The sequence below is a fragment of the Rhipicephalus microplus genome, chromosome 5, assembly GCF_043290135.1.
Source record: "Rhipicephalus microplus isolate Deutch F79 chromosome 5, USDA_Rmic, whole genome shotgun sequence".
In the NCBI taxonomy this organism is placed as follows: Eukaryota; Metazoa; Arthropoda; class Arachnida; order Ixodida; family Ixodidae; genus Rhipicephalus; species Rhipicephalus microplus.
Genome location: NC_134704.1, coordinates 94,991,870 through 95,010,081, shown reverse-complemented (window position 1 = coordinate 95,010,081; position 18,212 = coordinate 94,991,870).

The following is an 18,212-nucleotide window of genomic DNA, read 5'->3' as shown; positions in this document are numbered from 1 at the left end:
TCTTTCTGTCTTTATTTATTGAATACTGCTGACTTTATACAGGTATAAGCAGGCTGACGAAAAAAAAGGTAAAGCAATCGCAACTCGCAATGATCCCAATGTGATCAAAGGCGATAAAAATCATTTAAGTCTGTTATGGTGCGTGGGAAAAAAGAAAATTGGAATAAAACTGTTTTCCTAAAATATCGTGTCAAAGAATTACAATGATGGTGACAAGTATGTCTTGATGTTAAAGATGAGAGATAAGGTGAAGGGTTCATTCCTAGTTTCCCATTCCATAGCAGGTAAAGAAATTGTAAATGTGCAGCTTTATGCCTTAATGTCAAGGCATGGAATGCTGTTAGGCTGCATTAGTTCAGCGGTAGAGTCATACGGAGAAAATTTTGAATAAATGAACATGACAGCTTTTTTTTTGCACATTTTCGAGGACGGTGATGTTTGTTTTAGTAAAAATGTCAAAAACAACACATGCATATTGAAGTCTTGGCCTAATTAGGGTGTTATAAACAAGTAGTTTTACAGCTACAGGAGACTGTTTGAGCTCATGTCTTTTATATAGTACAATTCGCGGTATGCAGAAGACCAACTATCTATATTTATATTCCACGGTAAAGTATTTGTGAGAGTGACACCTAAGTGCTTGTATAGCGTTTCCTCGTGCAGTGGTAATGAGCCTAGCCTGTACGTAAAGGCAAGGGGAGCTTTTCGGTGAGAGAAACCATGATAGACTGTCTTATTTATATTAAGTTTCATATCCTATGTGTTACACCATGCCGAAATGTTAGCAAGAGCAGAGTTATAGTGGTGCTAAACATCACAAGCAGTATACTGTTTTGCCGACCTGTGTCGGTAACGAGTGGTATTTTCATGGTTTTGTATTTGAAATGGACGCAAAGTAAAGGTTAATGCACCTCTTTGTTGCCACCTTATTTCAGAACAATTTCGTTCGTGGCGCTACACCCATATACAAAAGTGTTTGGAAACTTAGACATGCTTTCCCTGACTTCGCGTGCCGGAAAAAAAAAACGGAAAAAATATGTTCCTCATTTTTTTCCGGCCTTGGATCTTGTTTCTTAGGATGCTGTTGTTATCACTCACAATCATTTATAATTTTGAAAGTGCTAAATGTTGCCTCGATCGCTTGCTGAAGACACTGATGATTCATTGTCCATATACCCTCGCACAACGGAATTCATAGCACTGGCGTAGCCAGAATTTTTTTCTTCGTTGTTTAGCCATTCTTTGCATTCATGCGTGTGTCTGTATGTGTACGCCTGCTTGCAAGCTTAAAATTTTTCAAGAGCAACCCCAAATCTAATGCGGGAAGCGAAATTCTTGGCGGCTGAATGCAGTTGAAGTTGATGGTTAGGCTTGTTAGGGATAGGGTTGATGCTGTGATCCTCGTGAAGTACTGGGTTGCAATATTTCGCGGCTCATCTGTTATTATCGCTTCCGGCCATCCCCAAAGAAAACGGGGGGACGAAGCCTACTAATGCTTTGTTGGGCATTCACCATTTTCTTTTCTCTTTTTCTCTGTTGGTGATCTGTGGGCTTTCCTGGTACTGACGAGGTGCGACCTCACTTTAAAAGGAATCTTCAATCGCTTATCGGCTGCTTATGAACGCAGGCAGAGGTGTGAAAAATTCGAGTTCTGCAGACAACCGAATTTGCGCGGCTATGGTGGCTGGCAGGATTGTCAAGTCAAAAACACTTCAATATCACCACAGAAGCCTTCACAACCAGCTCGAAACCGCTAAAATCAATATTTGTGCCCGACATGAATAAAATTCGATAAAAAGTATAATAGAACAAAGAGAGAAATGCTTTCTTGACGCGAAGCAATTACGCCTAATATAACCGATAATTTTTTTAAAAATGTGGCTCTGGCTGCCTGTTTGCGTGCAGTCCTTCCCTCTTTCATGTAATCTGCGTGTAATGCAGACTGCCCTTCTGCGACAGCTTGTGGAAAGCTTATTTCATGTATTTGATCACGTTTACTTCAGCAAGGTCATGCGGGCAAAGATGATTCTTATCCTTTGAGAAAAAATCGTCCACGGGTAAATTAACTAGCGAGGCTGCAGGTCACTAAAACAATTTTGTCTGCTAAACATATTAGGACGCAGCAAAGTTTTTGCGGGAAAACCGGTTGATTGGCAACACTGGTTAATAACGCGATGTAGCCGCGCTGTTAAGTGGCGGATGTGCACAAGCCTGCATTAATGGACGTGTATTCTAGATCTGACGTCATGAGGCTGATGTAACCGTAACTCCGCCTGCGGAAAACATTGCCAAGTGCTTGAGCGGGACTATTTCTTTCGGCGCAGAGTCGATAGGGTGTGCTCCGGTCGTCTGGGCGGCGCAAGCAGAGTGCACCTCGGGAAGGTGCCTTATCAGTCGTCCTCCATCTCTCGCACCACTACGACCTTGTGCCGTTATATGGAATAGAGTGTAACTCACAACAGCACTAGAGTGTAATTTCGAACTGCTCCTGGGTGTCTCTGCTGACCGCGAACCATTATCGCTATCACTATAATCACCTTATCTAACCTGAAATCACTAGTTATCAGAAACGTCCCTAGTTCTGGGAGGCATCTGACTGAGCGCGGCAAGTTTGTTTCAAAAATCTGATGGCGTCCAGAAGAGCGCTGGCGACGGAAGAGAAACGGACCAGTAGGTAAGTGTCGAACTTTCATTTTGATTTTATTTTAAATGTTCGTTCGATTTGCGTGAACAGCCTGAACTATTTCGCGTGGTGCTGCCGTAGCCGAATATGCTTTGCCAAGATTCCAGCGCTTCACGTTTGCCGCCTTTCAAAGTTGGGTGAACGGCGTAAATATAAACTGAACAAAAATAAGGACTGCACCATCTCGCGCACCCCCCCCCCCCCCTTTTTTTTTTGTGGCACCGCGTCCGCATCATTGAACTCGCGCTGCACGATTTCTGAACTCGTGCACCACCGTGCAATGGTTCTGATTGTCGCAGGTGAATCGAACGAAGGTTTGACGTTAGTCATGTTCTAGCTGCGTCGCACAAATTGACATTTGGCTTTGCCCATTCGGGCTATTAAAAATAAAGATGGCTAAGCACGTCGTCTTTACTTTGGCGTCGTAATATTTGATTTGTGTAGTTTGGTATCTCCGGGCTGTTTTTTTTTCTTCTAAAACTTTTGTCCGGGAATCCCGTGAAACCTTTTAAACTTTAGTGCCAGAAATACGCACTGTTTGCTTGTGGCCTCGGCCGCCGGGTCGCAGCGTATATACAACTTCAATTAAATAAAAAGACGCCGACCGCAAGAGGATAAATATGTAATAAGACGTTTCGGCACCCAGAACGGAAGTAAGGTTTACAATTCTGTGGTCGCCATCTTGATGAACCAGCTGGTTGAGTTGCCACGTGAACGCTTGCTCGAATGCGCGAAGCAAGAAACTGCGACAATAGATTAGTGCCCTCTCCTGCCCTTTGTGTTCCTCCTTGGTGTGACTGGCGAACAGAAGAGAGCGGGGAGGAAATGACCCTGGTCCTTACCTACAGTGACCGTCTCTAATGCGATTAAAAGAAAAAGTCGTGGTGGCCGCCATTTTCAGATACCTAACGCAGAAAATCTGTTTGTGACGTCTCGTAAAAAGGTATTTTATGGCTAGGTGACCAGTCGTTAGCATGACCGCCAGTAGAGATGCCTTGTCCCGTCCACACTCCACATGGCTTGACGAGAGGTCAAGGTAATTTTGGCAGTTAGGGATTAATGAATGAAGCAGCGCTCATAAGACACAATCACCCATACATAAATTGACGCTTGTGTTTGTGTCATTTTATGTGCGTGTGTGGTCGTGTTCTTATCTGCGTTGCTTGTAAAGTCTCAATTTATTTCTCCATTTCTTTGGACAACCATTGTATGAAGCCAGGACCGTAAAAAAAACGGGGGGGGGGGGGGTTGATAGGGTTGCTGATACCTCCCTTCCCCTGAAGTTTCTTTTCAAGTCTTTTTTTGGCACTAATGTATTCACATACAATGGTGGTTCAACTGCGCCATTTTGCTACAATTCTTCGACTTATCGTTGTGTATGAGTATGGTGCCGGAAGTGGTCGAGCTCTAGCGATTCAAGTTTGTGATGAGTGATGCAAGGGCGTCATTACTTTCGTATGAAGTTCCTTGCCTTTCGCCGCTTTCTATAACTATAGAAAAAATTCGCTCGTTACATTTTCATTCACTATTTTACGTTATTAGGCAGACCGTATATGTAATTACCAGTACGTAATCTGACTCCCGAATGAGGGCCACTGTCTACTTCTATATCTCAACGCCAACAAAATAGCCTTAAAGGCAGCACCTGTCTGTTTTTAGCAGTTAGAAACTTTTCTCGTTTAATTTTTATGCACTCCAACTGCCCACGACGTATGCGTTTTAGGTAACAATTACATAGAAGTAGCTGAATAGTTTGGAAAACAGGTGCGCGCAACTCATCAGTTGACAGAAAACATCGAAGTAGGAGTGCGACCATTCGAAATCCGCAAAACACGGACATTGCAGACACTTTGAAATCAACAATGTCAAATTTGAGCGAGACGGGAATAAGTTGAGAAAGAATGAACGCGGGAGAAGGCGGGTCATCCAAAGCACTAAGTCTACCTTAGCTCGCAAGGTCAGAGGTCTGAAACCGCGCTGCATGTTCTTTTTTTTTAATGGACTTTCAGGCTGTTGAGAAAAGGCATTCTATACCGTCATGGAGAGGGTGGGAAGTATCACTATTAATATTAACGAAAGATACAAGATGAAGATAGTACAGGCCTATGCGCCCACATCGAGCCACGATGATCATTTGGTTGAACACTTCTATAAAGGTGTAGAGTCAGTAAGGTCACAGTACACTATTCTGATGGCCGAGTTTAATGCCAAAGTAGGGTATTGAAAGTGGCCGGAGACCATGCAATGGGGAATATGGCATCGGCTCTAGAAATGCCAGGGGAGGGGGTTATTATTAGGGTTCGCAGAACGTAATAATTTACGGATCTTCAATACCTTCTTCAGAAAACGGGCTAAACGTAAGTAGACGTGGCGAAGACCTGGTGGCAAGACTAAAGACGAAATAGATTTCATTCTGTTGGCACACTCAGGCATTGTACAAGATATATTGTAGTAAGACGATAAGTTGGGCCAGTTGGTTAGGATCCATCGTGAACTTACTTAAAGCGCAACACGAGAAAAAAATACAGGACAGGGCAGGAGTAAAAGAGAAAGAAAAGACGGCGCCGTCTTTTCTTTTTCTTTTACTCCTTTCCTGTCCTGTATTTTTTTCTGGTGTCGCGCTGAAGAGTCTTAAGAGACGACAAACCATGAAAGCCCCAAATAAAACCGACAAACTAGAGCTAGTGGAAATTTCGAAGTTAATAGACGTAAGGTCGCTGGCGTCAGAAGGTATAACATAGAAAGAATTGAGCATGTTCTAAAAAACGGCAGACGCCTAAAAGCTGCTAAGGCAAATTTTGGCATGGGCAAAAATGGAACGTACGCATTAAGGAACAAGGAAGGCAGTGTCATAACCAATATGGATAGGACAGTCGAGGTGGTGGAGGAGTTCTACAGGGAGCTGTACAGGAGCCAAAACAACCCTGCAGGATGATATTGTGAGAAACAATAACAGTCCGGAAGAATTCGATGTTTTACCAGTAACGACGGGGGAAGTAAGGAAAGCCTTAGAAGGAATGCAAACAGGCAAAGCCGCCGGTGAGGGTAAGGTAACAACGGACCTCTTGAAAAATAGCGGAGAAATTGTGTTAGAAAAACTGGCCACCTCATTCGTGAAGCGTCTCTTGACGGGAAGGGTAGCAGAATCTTGGAAGAACACCAGCATCATCTTAATCTATAAAAAAGGAGACCCCAAGAACTTGAAAAATTACAGGCCGATCAGCTTACTGTCTGCTCTCTACAAACTATTTACAAAAATAATAGCTAATAGAATTAAGGTCATATTGGGGTTCAATCAACCAAAGGACCAAGCAGGATTTCGTAAAGGCTACTGCGCATTAGAATGTATTAACCTATTAATCAGGTAATAGAGAAATGCGCGGAATATAACTAACCCCTATTCATAGCCTTCATAGATGACGAGAAGGCGTTTGATGCAGTAGAGACATCAGCAGTGATGCAGGCACTGCGGAATCAGGGCATCAAAGAACACTACATAAACATACTGGAAGAAATCTACAGTGGACCCACCGCCACCATAGTTCTCAGTAAAGAAAGGGACAGAATCCCAATAAAGAAGGGTGTAAGGCAGGGAGATACAATCTCCCCAGTGCTATTCATCACGTCTTTACAGGAAGTTTTCTGGACCCTAGATTGGGAAGAGTTAGGGATTAGAGTTAATGAAAAGGATCGCCTTGATGAGTGACTCAGGGGACGAATTAGAGTTCATGATTACTGAATTGGACACGGAAAGCAGAAAAGTAGGCCTGAAAATTAATATGCAAAAACTAAAGCGATGTGCAACAGCCTCGGCAGAAAACCGCGCTTTGCGGTAGGTGGAGCGACGCTAGAAGTTGTAAAGGAATACGTCTACGTAGGACAGATAGTAACCGTGAAGCGGAACCATGAGGGTGAAATAACTGGAAAAACAATGAGCGGATCACATTGGCAAGCATTCTCAAATCATAAATGGTAATCTGCCACTAACCCTCAAAAGAAAGGTATATAACAGCTGCAACTCACCAGTACTCACCTACGAAGCAGAAACGTGGAGGCTTCTAAGAGGGTTCAGCTTAAAATGAGGACGGCGCGCAGTGAGGGATGGAAAGGAAAATGATAGGTTAGTCTCAAGAAGAGGGCAGCGTGGGTCAGAGAACAAACCGGGGTTAAGAATATCTTAGTCAAATAAATCAAAACGAAAAAATGAACATGGGGCGGGCACGTAGCCAGGATAACCACTGGTCATTAAGGGTAACTAGACAGTTATAGTATACCGGGCGTACCGTGATACCAGAATCGAACTGCGCCTGCGCATATACGTACGTTACCCGTAGCGTTTACCGTCCGCGCGTTATTTTTCAGATATAAGGTTAGCGTGGTAGCGTAAGTGTACGCAGTGTACGTAAACATGGCGGAGCTGTCGCACGCCAGTCTCGAAGTGATGTTGGCGTAGTTGTTGAAAGATTCACCTTGTTCGCAGCAAACGACTGTTTAAAGTGACTTCGCTTGCCTTCAGTTAGCTTCGATGAGAGAGTATTACGGATAAGTTGGCGTAATTTTTGAGATAGCTGTCCATTTCGAACGCGTCAAAGCCTAACTAAACGATCAATGTAAACAAATCGGCAACATTTGTTTCGCGTTTGCTGCGTGTTTCATATTTATTTGCTTTTAATATTTGAAAAATAAATTTGTTAATGCTTCGCGTAGTGGCATAGGCAAGTATTCTCGTTTTCTTTTTCTTTTCCCTGCTTTTACCTTATTGACTATGCGATAGGTGGCGCCACCATCCCAGCTGGGTCGCGTAAACCATGTAAACGCTGTCCCGCTAAACTATAAAACGCTGTACACAACGAACGTTTGCGGCACGGTAGCACCATTCCCTTAACCTCCGCCATCACGCTAACCGTAAACTATAACTGTGTACTGACGGGATTTCCAAAGGCAAACGCATGAAGGGGAGCAGGAAGTTAGGTGGGCCGATGAGATTAAAAAGTTCGCACGTAATATGTGTCAACGGAAAACACAAGACATGCTTGATTAGCGTTGCGTAATTCGGTTGCCTGACTTTGGTATATTTGCCCCTGCTGTTTGGGCTTTCCCGTATGGTTCTTGTGTAATCCGTTGTGTCTGTGCGGCCTGTTGACACAGTCGTTTTATTTAGCGGCCTTTGAGTGTTGTAGAAGTGTGAGCCCCCTTTTTTCGCTGTACGTCCCAATATAATAATAACATATAGGACTCGATCGTGCCTCGGAAGCAGATTGGCGAGTTCCGACTCGAAGTAGGGAACGCCCGCGCAATGACGGATTTACCGGAGGAACTCAACGGCCTCGCAAAACTCGATCCGCGCACAGCGTGGGCAGCATACATCGTTGTAGCTGAAGTGTGAATACCTCCGTTGCTGTGCCTAGCTGTGCGGGGACCTAAGCCACCCCTGCTCATCACGGACTCTCGCAAAATACTGAGAACACCGAAGCGGCACGTAAATTACTGGCAACCCAGTGACACGGGCACACCAAGTACACTTGAAAAACAGCGAGAACCGAAAAGAAAACATTACAGGGAAACTTAAACTGTACAAAAAAAAAAACAACGCCGTCATACTTAGCGGCCGCCTGGCAACACTGGCCCCACTGAAGTTTGGCATTTATTTATGCAGCTCCAAACAGAATTTGCTCGCCTTTGTCCTGCAGTGGGCGTAGCCAGGCTGATTCTACAATTCTATTTGCCTGCGCATCACTGCGCCCAACGAACTGCAATTTGTGCCAAGTGCAACAAGCGCCACCTTTACCTTGAACCGTAGTTCTTGGTCTGGCAACCAGCCCCAAGCACTCTTACTTAGAGTACAGTGCCTAGAATATTTGAAGTGTGATTACCGCCAAGCGGCGCGTATGGGAACCCTTGAGGCAGCTTGGCGATGTATCCGCTAGGTGGCGCGCTCTCCCGCTTACACGTCAGGCCGCCACGAGAAGCACATGTGTGCATGCTGGACTGCGTGCGTTGTGCGTGCCTTTCGTGTTGTTTTCTTCATTTAAATGATGCCTTGAGAAGCAGTGATGAGCCGACGACAGAGTCACTGTTTTGTACCCGGTTGTAAGAGCGGGTACAAGTCGTGCAAAGAAAAAGTCTCGTTGTTCGGCGTGCCCAAAGAAGCGGACGTATTTCAACAGTGGCAGCGCAACATTCCAAGAGCAGATAAGCCGCTTGAGTCCAACGCAGCTGTCTGCGAGCTTCATTTCGACAAACAGTTTGTATCACGACACTTTGAACATATTATTGACGGGAAAACTGTACGCCTTGAGAGAACGGGACCGGCCCTTCTGCCTGGCGCCGTACCCACGATCTTTCCCAATGTGCCTGCCTACTTATCAAAGCCCGTTCCCAGGAAAAGAAATCCCAAGGAGAGGTTGTGCCCACCGCTTGATCTGCCAGAAAAGCGGCAACGGCTCAGCGAGGTGCTACAGCCACTGCTAGGTGAGGAGCCAGATGAGTCTGCGACAGTGCCTTCTGAGCCTCAAGTTCCTTTCAACCACAAGGACGTTGCCCTGCCGTCAGACAGCTGGGGAAAGCACGTGTTCGGTGGTGTGCCATTGAAGGTCGCGTACAGTGTGTGTTCACCGGGGCCAGGCATGGGTCTCCTGTGCGCTGAGAAGCTTGTGTTGTTTACTGTGACCGACGATAGTGTGGCGCATGAAGTGTTTGTGCGCGGAGTGAAACTTGATCTGGACGAGCCTGGCGGCCCAGCTTCCGTTCTCAAGGCTGTCGATGGTATGCATGTATGTTCAGGGGCAGGATTTCTTGAAGAGTTCCCGTTCGCAAGCTCTAACTCCAACTTGACAGTATGGAATGGGAGCCTGTACAACAAAAAGTGCGCAGGTACCTCACTTGAGCGGTGTGTAGCCTGCAAATATCTTCGGCGAATCCTCACCAACCAAAGGTGTCGGAGAAAAAAAACCAAGTCAAAAACAAATGTTTCTCGAAAGATGAAAACGAAAATGCAAGCTGTGCGGCGCTTGAAGGATAAAGTGAAAGCGTTAGACGAAATCATTTTGCAAATGAAAGCAGAAAATGAGAAGATTGAGGAAGAGGTACTTTTAAAAAAGATTGACAGCCTTCCCCCTAAACAAAAAGCTGCCATTCTTCAATGTTTTGCCGCTGCAAGCCGAAAATCACCTAAAGGCATGCGCTACAGTTCTGAGTGGATTCTGGAATGTGTCATAATGCGTATTAAGAGCCCAAGACTGTACGAGCACGTACGCCGAGAAAAGATTCTCATGCTTCCCAGCCGCACTTGTCTCAAGAATTTCATGAAGAAGTATGAGAGCAGCTTTGGTTTCAACTCCTCAGTTCACTCTGGAATTGCAAAAAAAAAAAAAAAAACTGAAAGAATGGATGAGTTTCAGCGTCACGGCGGTCTGATAATAGACGAGATGAAACTTGCGGAGTAAAATATTTTTGCAGCAGAGGCTTGGGTTTGGCGCACAAAAGAAGAACAACCGAATAAACACTTCAAGCAAAAAAAAAAAAAAGCATGCAAACGAAGGTGCAGCTATAACAAGAGCACATTTTAATCACTCATTCTCGAACGCCGCGTGCTCGGCAAGCACCGTCACCTTCGATTTCGGCTCTACAATCCATGGATCTTTGGATGAACCAAAAGCTTGATAGCTTCTGCGATTAAAATTTGGACTGAAATTGTTGCCGTGTCCACAAGTTATAGAAACCGCGATTAAAAAATAAAAACGCGAGATCCAAAAGCGATCTGTTTCAACAAGTCACGGCAAAAAAAAAAAAAAAACATTGCTTCCCGACATTCTTAATTCACACTGGCCCAACAATCATAGCTGGCAAATGGAGATGCAATTACATGTGCACGTAGCAGAATGAAGACAGTGGAATTTAAACGCACGGTGCTAAATAACGGCCGATTAGCTGCGCGACAAGCAGACGACTACACGGCGAGCGGACGTGTAAGCGGGTGTCAGCGTCCCCTAGAGTTCTCTTTTCGATGCATCGCGGAGCGGCCTCAGAGCCGGCGGCGTGGTCTGCACACTTTCCCTATTCTAGACACTGTACTTAGAGTTGTGCGCCGAGGCGATTTTGACCGGCGGCGGCGTGGGGGTCGTCCAGAGTCGGCGGCGGCGGCGTTGTCGGTGCACGCCAGTTTTTTCATCGGCGGCGGCGTGCGGCCAATTTTCGTCGGCGGTGGCGGCGTCGGCGGCGCAGAAACCGAAACTGAAAATTCAAAAGGCTCTTCCGCCACAGGTTACTGAATTAGTTGAAATTCGGGAATTTTAATCCAAATAGCATAAATGACACTACACAGATGTGTCGACATCCCGATGAATGCAAAGCGTTTTGTAAAACAGTTTTTATTTCGCTTTCATGAAAAAATAACGCGTATTTCAATCTATGTCCATGTTCTACGGTAAATGTGCAGCACTTTGCTTTTTTGTAAAATTTAAGATGCATCAGTTTGTTGTTGTTGTTGTTGGCAACGTCATACTTCATGAAACCTTTTTTTCATTGAACAATGAGCAAGCAGTGGCACACGTCACTCATTTCGCTTTTTCCGGATCTGATCTTACTTTTACATTGTATGCTGCACAAAAGAAGAAGCACCTGTGCTTCGAGTTTTCTTATTACGATTGCATGAAACCACTTTTTTGAGTATCTGTCATGCTTTGAATGTAACTTTCCTTCAAACGAATCAAAATACCTACTTTTCACAATGTGAGAATCTTTTATGCAGCGGTATAGGATGCGGAAGGAGACAAAAATCTGTGCACTTATTCAACTAGTTCTCAGCGCGGTGTTCAATAAATGAAGTGTAGACAAAGGCGTGGGCGAGGCGGGTGGTGCAAAAAGGACATTTGAACCCTTCAAGCTCCACCAGCACTGGCTACCCACTCTAGCTCCACCAACACGACCTACTCCCTCAGTCGTGATGCAAGTTGAAAGAAGGCTTTGCATCCCCCCAAGACAAAAACCTGTCGATGGTCATATGTGCAGATGAGAGCAAATGCAATACTTGCTCAGATACACAGCCCATACTGGTCACGAGCTGGGCGTCCGTTGACCACGCCTGCAGAGAACGTTGACTCCCCGACCCCTTGGTGTTTGGTCAGGGGAGGGGAACACCCCTTCCAAGTGGGCCCCATTAAAATTTCTCTTTAAAAACGTCACAAATAAGAATGCTTGATAAGTATGTCTAAAACATTCAACTTTTCAATGCTTTTTTGTAGCGTGTTCACGTGCTCAATACCTATCAGATGTGTAAGAAATCGAAATAGCAACTGCCACTCTCGACTTGTTCCGGAAAAGACACAATAGAACAATGCAATTACGAGTGCTGGGAACCTTTGTTCTTTTGTATACTTGATTTCTAGGCATGATTTGAATTCTTATATAAACAAAAATAAAACCTGCAACATATTAAAAAAAGGCTGCTATTGCAAGATGTGTGTTGCAAGACGTGATTTTTCTAGACTTAAGTCTCTGCAAGGCACATCTGGTGTCACAAACTTGTAAGTGTCCCCCCCCCCCCCTTTTCCCCACGACATCTCCCGATCCCCCCCCCCCCCCCCTCTAATAAAAAGGCACCAATGTAGGCCTCCGTAGGCCTCCGTGATTGCCTACTGGCGCGCGGCGGGCCATTCCGGTGGCTAGATCCAACAGTGGCGATTTCGACTTGCTTTATTGAAGGTGCTAAAGGATCAAGAAAAGGCCGATATTTGTAAATTTCTTGAGAGTTCAGTGATAGTTTCTTCATGAATACCGTGGATTATTGGACCTCAATTTGTGTATAATGCTCCAATGAAAAAAAAATGGTTTCATCCTGTGTCACTGCAGAGTCAGAAGCCATCACATGGGCAGGCGTCATTAAGCCTCTATATGACATTGCTAAGGTTCAGCACATTTGTACAAATAATTCTCGTTAATTGAACATTGATTATAATCTTTGCTTGGGTTAGTATGTGTGAAACATAAATTTGAAATTTAAAAATTCTCATTGTGGGTTTCTGCAGCAAAGACACATTGATGAAAACTGATGATTCCGGAGCTACGGCACAGGTAACATTCGTTCTGTTTTTTTTGGTTACGGTAATGGTAATGCGTTACCTTTTTTATGTGTATATATAACGTGGAGCCGTGAAACGTTCCCTTTTTTTATTAGAGTAACGAGTAACGTATTTCGTTACTTTTTACTCTAACGGATACAACCCTAAATATATAGACTTACATGAGTGATGTCGGCCCACACCGTCAGTTGCGGTCTATAGGCTGGCTGTAAACATTACATAGATATATTCCTTTCATCCAGCACGTGATAGTGAAGGTTATCTTGACCATTGATGTTCTCGACCTTTGAGAAATACACAACAGCTTCTTAATGATATGCATATCATCCCACCGAAGCGTGCACTTCGTTTCGCTAAAGTTTACAGTCAACGTCAGTGCGGTCGTCACGCGGTATGTTTTAGGTAGAAACTTAGCCTTCTCAAAATACCCAAAGACGTCGATCCACCGTGCAACGCGTGGCCACCCGATGACGGTTCTGTATGAAAATGGCATCCACAGTGAAACATGTTGCATCTGCTGAAATTTTATCTTAACATTATTATACTGCCACGCTCGCTTGTATTTTTATGTCACAGTCTTGCGCAAAGGCACTGCCGTAGTGGTTCAGTAGCTAAGGTACTCGGCTGCTGACCCGCAGGTCGCGGGATCAAGTCCCACCTGCGGCTGCTTTATTTTCGATAGAGGCGAAAATGATGTAGGCCTATGTGCTGCGATTTGGGTGCATGTTAAAGAAACCCAGGTTGTCAAAATTTCCGGAGTCCTCCACTACGGCATCTCTCATAATCATCTGGTGGTTTTGAAACATTAAACAACACATATTAATCAGTTGCCTTGCGCAAAGGACGCTTGGCTGTCTGCGAACCCTCTAGATTATTTTAGAATTTTCTGATAAGCTTGAGACACCTACGATATGGATGCTACGTGTATAAATGGTGACGTACCTTCGCGCAGATCATATTACCAACGACCAATGCTCTGATTACCGCTATCTGTGTAAAGCACAAATTTCAAGCACTTTGCACTTTCCTATGCACATGTTCACTCAATAAAAAGTGTCGTCTTGAGCAACCCAAGTACCATATTCTTTGCCGTCGCAACCACGCGGCAATACCGTAAGTGAAATGAGAACGCTGAAATGATTGATACAAAACAGTGAGATGGGGCGTAAGTGCAAGGCCAAGTTTTGTTTAAGATGCGTATACCCCAAGCTATTGTCTTCTATTGAACCAATATGATGCGGATTTGTTAAAATACTGTGAAGTTGAATGTCAAGAAAGGAAGAACACGAACTTAGAACGAGACAGTGGAGACGAAAAGTGATAGGTATCGACGTAAAGTTTGATCTGTCGTTCCCCGCCAAACGTCCTAAACGTTTTGTCGACTATCTCAGGTGTATTCGAAAAAAAAAGTTGGGCTGATTTACTCCATTGAAATCAGTCTGTCGCGAAAATTCTTTTGAGAGAAAAATATTTTGGGTGACCTATATGTGACCGAAATTTCAGCTATAGGCTGGGCCCTATATTGAGTCCTAAGATAAAAGCCTATTTACTGAGAGAGTCTATGTATAGGCTCTATTTATTTTGCCGACCTATGGTTTCGAATATTTAAAACTTCCCACTATGGCGTGCCTTGGTGTCGTATTGACGTTCTGGCTTGTAAAGCCGAAAATTTTATTTTTCAAATTATAAACTGTTCATATCTCCCCCCCCTCCCCTCCCCGGCACTCGTTCTAGGGTTGGTCCTTTGATAAACACCAGTCACATATCTTTAAAAAAATGCTTGGATGTCAACTATTCATAACTCTCATTTAAAGATGTGGAAATGAAATGACGTCACTAAATTACCGATGAGGTGAAATATTAACTTTAAAAGCACAGTAAACGTGACTAAAAAGCTAATTCAATGCTAAAACAGTGTAACCTTAACTAATAATGTCACCACACTTCTAAAACCTCATGCAATGTATATTGCATACCTGCAAGGTGCAGTTATTCGAGCGCTTTTTGTAGTGAAATTTGGCCATGGAGTTAATCTCGTTCATGGCAGTGTTATTTCTAAATTTGACGTTTGAATATCTAACGAGGTTTACGAGTTTCTTTCGGTGAAATCCGCGTTTTTTTTTTGGCGATGTAATTGAGCATTTTGTGCATTGTGCTGGCACGAAGTTTATTGTAGATGATGCGTTTATAGAGTACACCGTTCAACGACTGTGGTGAAATAGAAACAGCAATTTATGTTCATTCATGCTACACAACTGTCGTGATATGCTCCCAGAGAACAGAACAACGCATAACGAAGTACATTACTAACGAACGGAAGAATTAAATATTTCTCCGTCTTTTCATGTTGTTTCTGTAGTCCAATCTACAAACGTTCGTATATTAAACGAGCATGACGGTACGAAGGCATGGAATTGGGTTCTGCAGCATGTTGTGACACATGTGCCACTCCAGGTCACCTTTAATACATGAAATCGGAATCCACACTGAGCTTGATCTATGATTATGTACCTAATCAACGGAGAATAAGAACTAAGCTCTGGATTCATTATTAATGTGGCTTCAAAGACGAGAAAACAGCACGATTCGCGAGCAATCGAGCGCCCGTTCTCTCTCTCTATTTCGTTGAACTGCTTGTGCCCTGAGATGCCACTTCAATTTCTTTTTGAATAAATGTGGCGATCTGGAAAGTTGTGAGCGCCAAACAAGGCGCTAACAAGAATGAAAGAGACAGGACGGGTGCTTGTGAACGTCGCGTGGAGGCATTAGTTAGCGCTCGAAATTTTATTAAAATTAGTTTTATTAAAATGTTTATTTAATAAAACTAATTTTTATTTTTATTATTATTTAATAAAACTAATAAAGTTTTATTAAAATGTAGCGATGACACAGATCATGGGTTTTGTCATGTCATTTGTCATGTCATGTCATTTTAATGACCATAGGTATCTGCGTACATGGTTGCAGCTCCACATTTCCAAGTTGTACGACTCGTACTGCCCTGCCGATGGCCCCTATTCTCTTTCTGCTCTAGCAGCCATGACCGTCACGTTCTTCCAAACCTTCTCCTCCTACCTACTTCTAAACTATTTTCTCCACTCTCCCCTTTCCCTTCAAGGGACTGAGCCGTGGTCTCGCAAAGAAAGATAGTGTCTTTTTCTTTTTCTTCAACCACACATTCATCCATTCAGGGGAAGCTCGCATGCAGTTACTGGTTTGGAAAGCAGGTAAGGTTCGCGGAAAGTCACCTCACCTACCCTGATTTGTTCCGGGTCAACGCTCTCGAGGTGCGCCAAAAGAGGCGACAACACGAAAGTCATACTTCGAATTCTTTAGGGCTGTTGGCTCCCCACATCAAAAACTCTTTGGACACGCCTGACTGACTGAGGGCCTAGAAAGAGCTGTCGGAAATCGAGGCAGCTTGATTTGTTCGACGTGCCAAGACGTGCTGAATAATTAGCCGAGAGGTTGGGATTCGTCATCAGGTATGTTTCCCACACTCTGTGGTGCTAAGTCTTTCACTCCCCAACGCCCTAGCCTGCCTAGCGCTGCAGGCCCTACTCTGCAGGTGCGATGCAACGTTATCGCACTGTGCTGTGTTGTGCGTATTATTGCATTATGACCTACGGTGTGTTTCTCTCTCGCCGTGTGACGAACTGAACATGCATCCTTTCTATTTCCTGGAAGAAAAGAAGGCAGTGTTTGACTTTCTTTCTTTTTCTCCTTCTCGTTTTTTTTTATCTTTATTCGCTGCGCCGTGCTCCCTGCTGGGCTGCAGAAATTAGGCGCCTTCTTCTAACCACTACCCCCACCATTTGGGGGACGGAGATGAAGTCGACAATTTCTTTGCACTGCCCTGATGAGCCAAGATCTCCTAGGAGACAATACAAGACAAGACTGCCCTGCACTGAATGGACATGCAGTCTGTCCATTTACAGTGATCTGCAAGGTGGCTTTCCTGTAAGGTTTATTTTCTAGCCAAAAACTATCGTTCACAGACTGCTTTCCTCCCTCATTGTGTCTTTACCTCTTCGAATTCCAGCGAATGCACGCGAGTACAACAAAATGTCACCTCTCTAAATTCCAGCAAAGGCACGCGAGCACAAGATCTCAAAAAGGTGAATGGCAAAAACAAAATGAGCGAGAAAAGCAGTCTGTGAACGAGAGTTTATGGTTGGAAAACTAACCTTACAGAAAAGCTGCCTCGCAGATTATTGCAAACTGTCTATTGTTTTCTCCTGCAGAGAATTTTAGGATAATCGCAGCCTAAAACGCGAGCACCGAGACGCTCTGAACCACCTCTCAGAAGCTCTCATCAAGCTTCCGTGATGCTACCTTTAGTGTGTAAATAGTGAACATAAACGTTGCTCTTATCAGCCCCGGCTACTCTGCTTGACTTCTACCTGAGACTTGGCTAGCTCCTTCGAACACATCGCGAGCAAGCAAAAGGGCATGGAGTTGTAAAGATGAAAATGTGCAACATCACATCGCTTTTATTACGTGACATATTCGTTCTTCGCCGCATTCGCCCGATCGTGTCCACATATAACTTTCCCGTTTTATAGCGACGACACACCGTTGATTTCGGTCACGTCATTGAATGTCATTTAAACAGCGGTTGCATTATTTATTGGCAAATTACTTCTTCATAAAGTATGGTGAAGTAATTTATTATTTGGCCACCTGAGGAGCTTTCCAGCTTGACTTATTTTTTTATCAAGACTTGAATATAATGTTAAGTTTTATTTAGTTGACTCTGAGCATTACCTTCGCAACAGAAGTACATCTGTCAGCGACAATCATTCTTAACCTCTCCCAGTGCCAGTAGGTCCGTTCAAGTTACGCGATGAAAACCAGTTTGCTGAACTATGTCATATATGACATGTCGCTCAAATGTCGGTCTCTGCATTTTTTATGAATCCAGCCGTCTTTTGTAAATTGTCTACTGGCAAGTTTTTTTTTTAAATTTTGTTTTGTTCTTTTTAAAACTGGTGGTCTCAGGCAAGCTTATTACGCCTCTTCTCACCGCTGGATAGCCGTTGTTACGCGCGGCGCCTGGGCCAACGGGGGAGGGCCGCGTTCTTTGTTCATCAAACAAGTCACCAAAGGGCTGCCAGCCTGCTGTCCGCCGTGTACTGTCCATCTTAGCGGGGAAGTGAGGTGGCATTCCGACACCATAAGATGTTCGACGAGACGACCACAATGGTTTCTTGGTGTCACAGGTGCAGTGTGGTGGCGACGCCCCAATCAAAGACCTTGACTTGAGCGAGTGTGAGCGGCACCGTCAGAAATGGTGTGTGTGTCTCGTGATTCAACAGCGCATTCTGGACCCATTCCCTGATTAAGTCAAAACGTACACTTTATAGTTAGCCACCCAGCTCATTCGCAAGAGACCTCTCGCCCTGTCTGTACAGAATGTAATAAATACTCTGTTAAGCTTGCCATCTTAC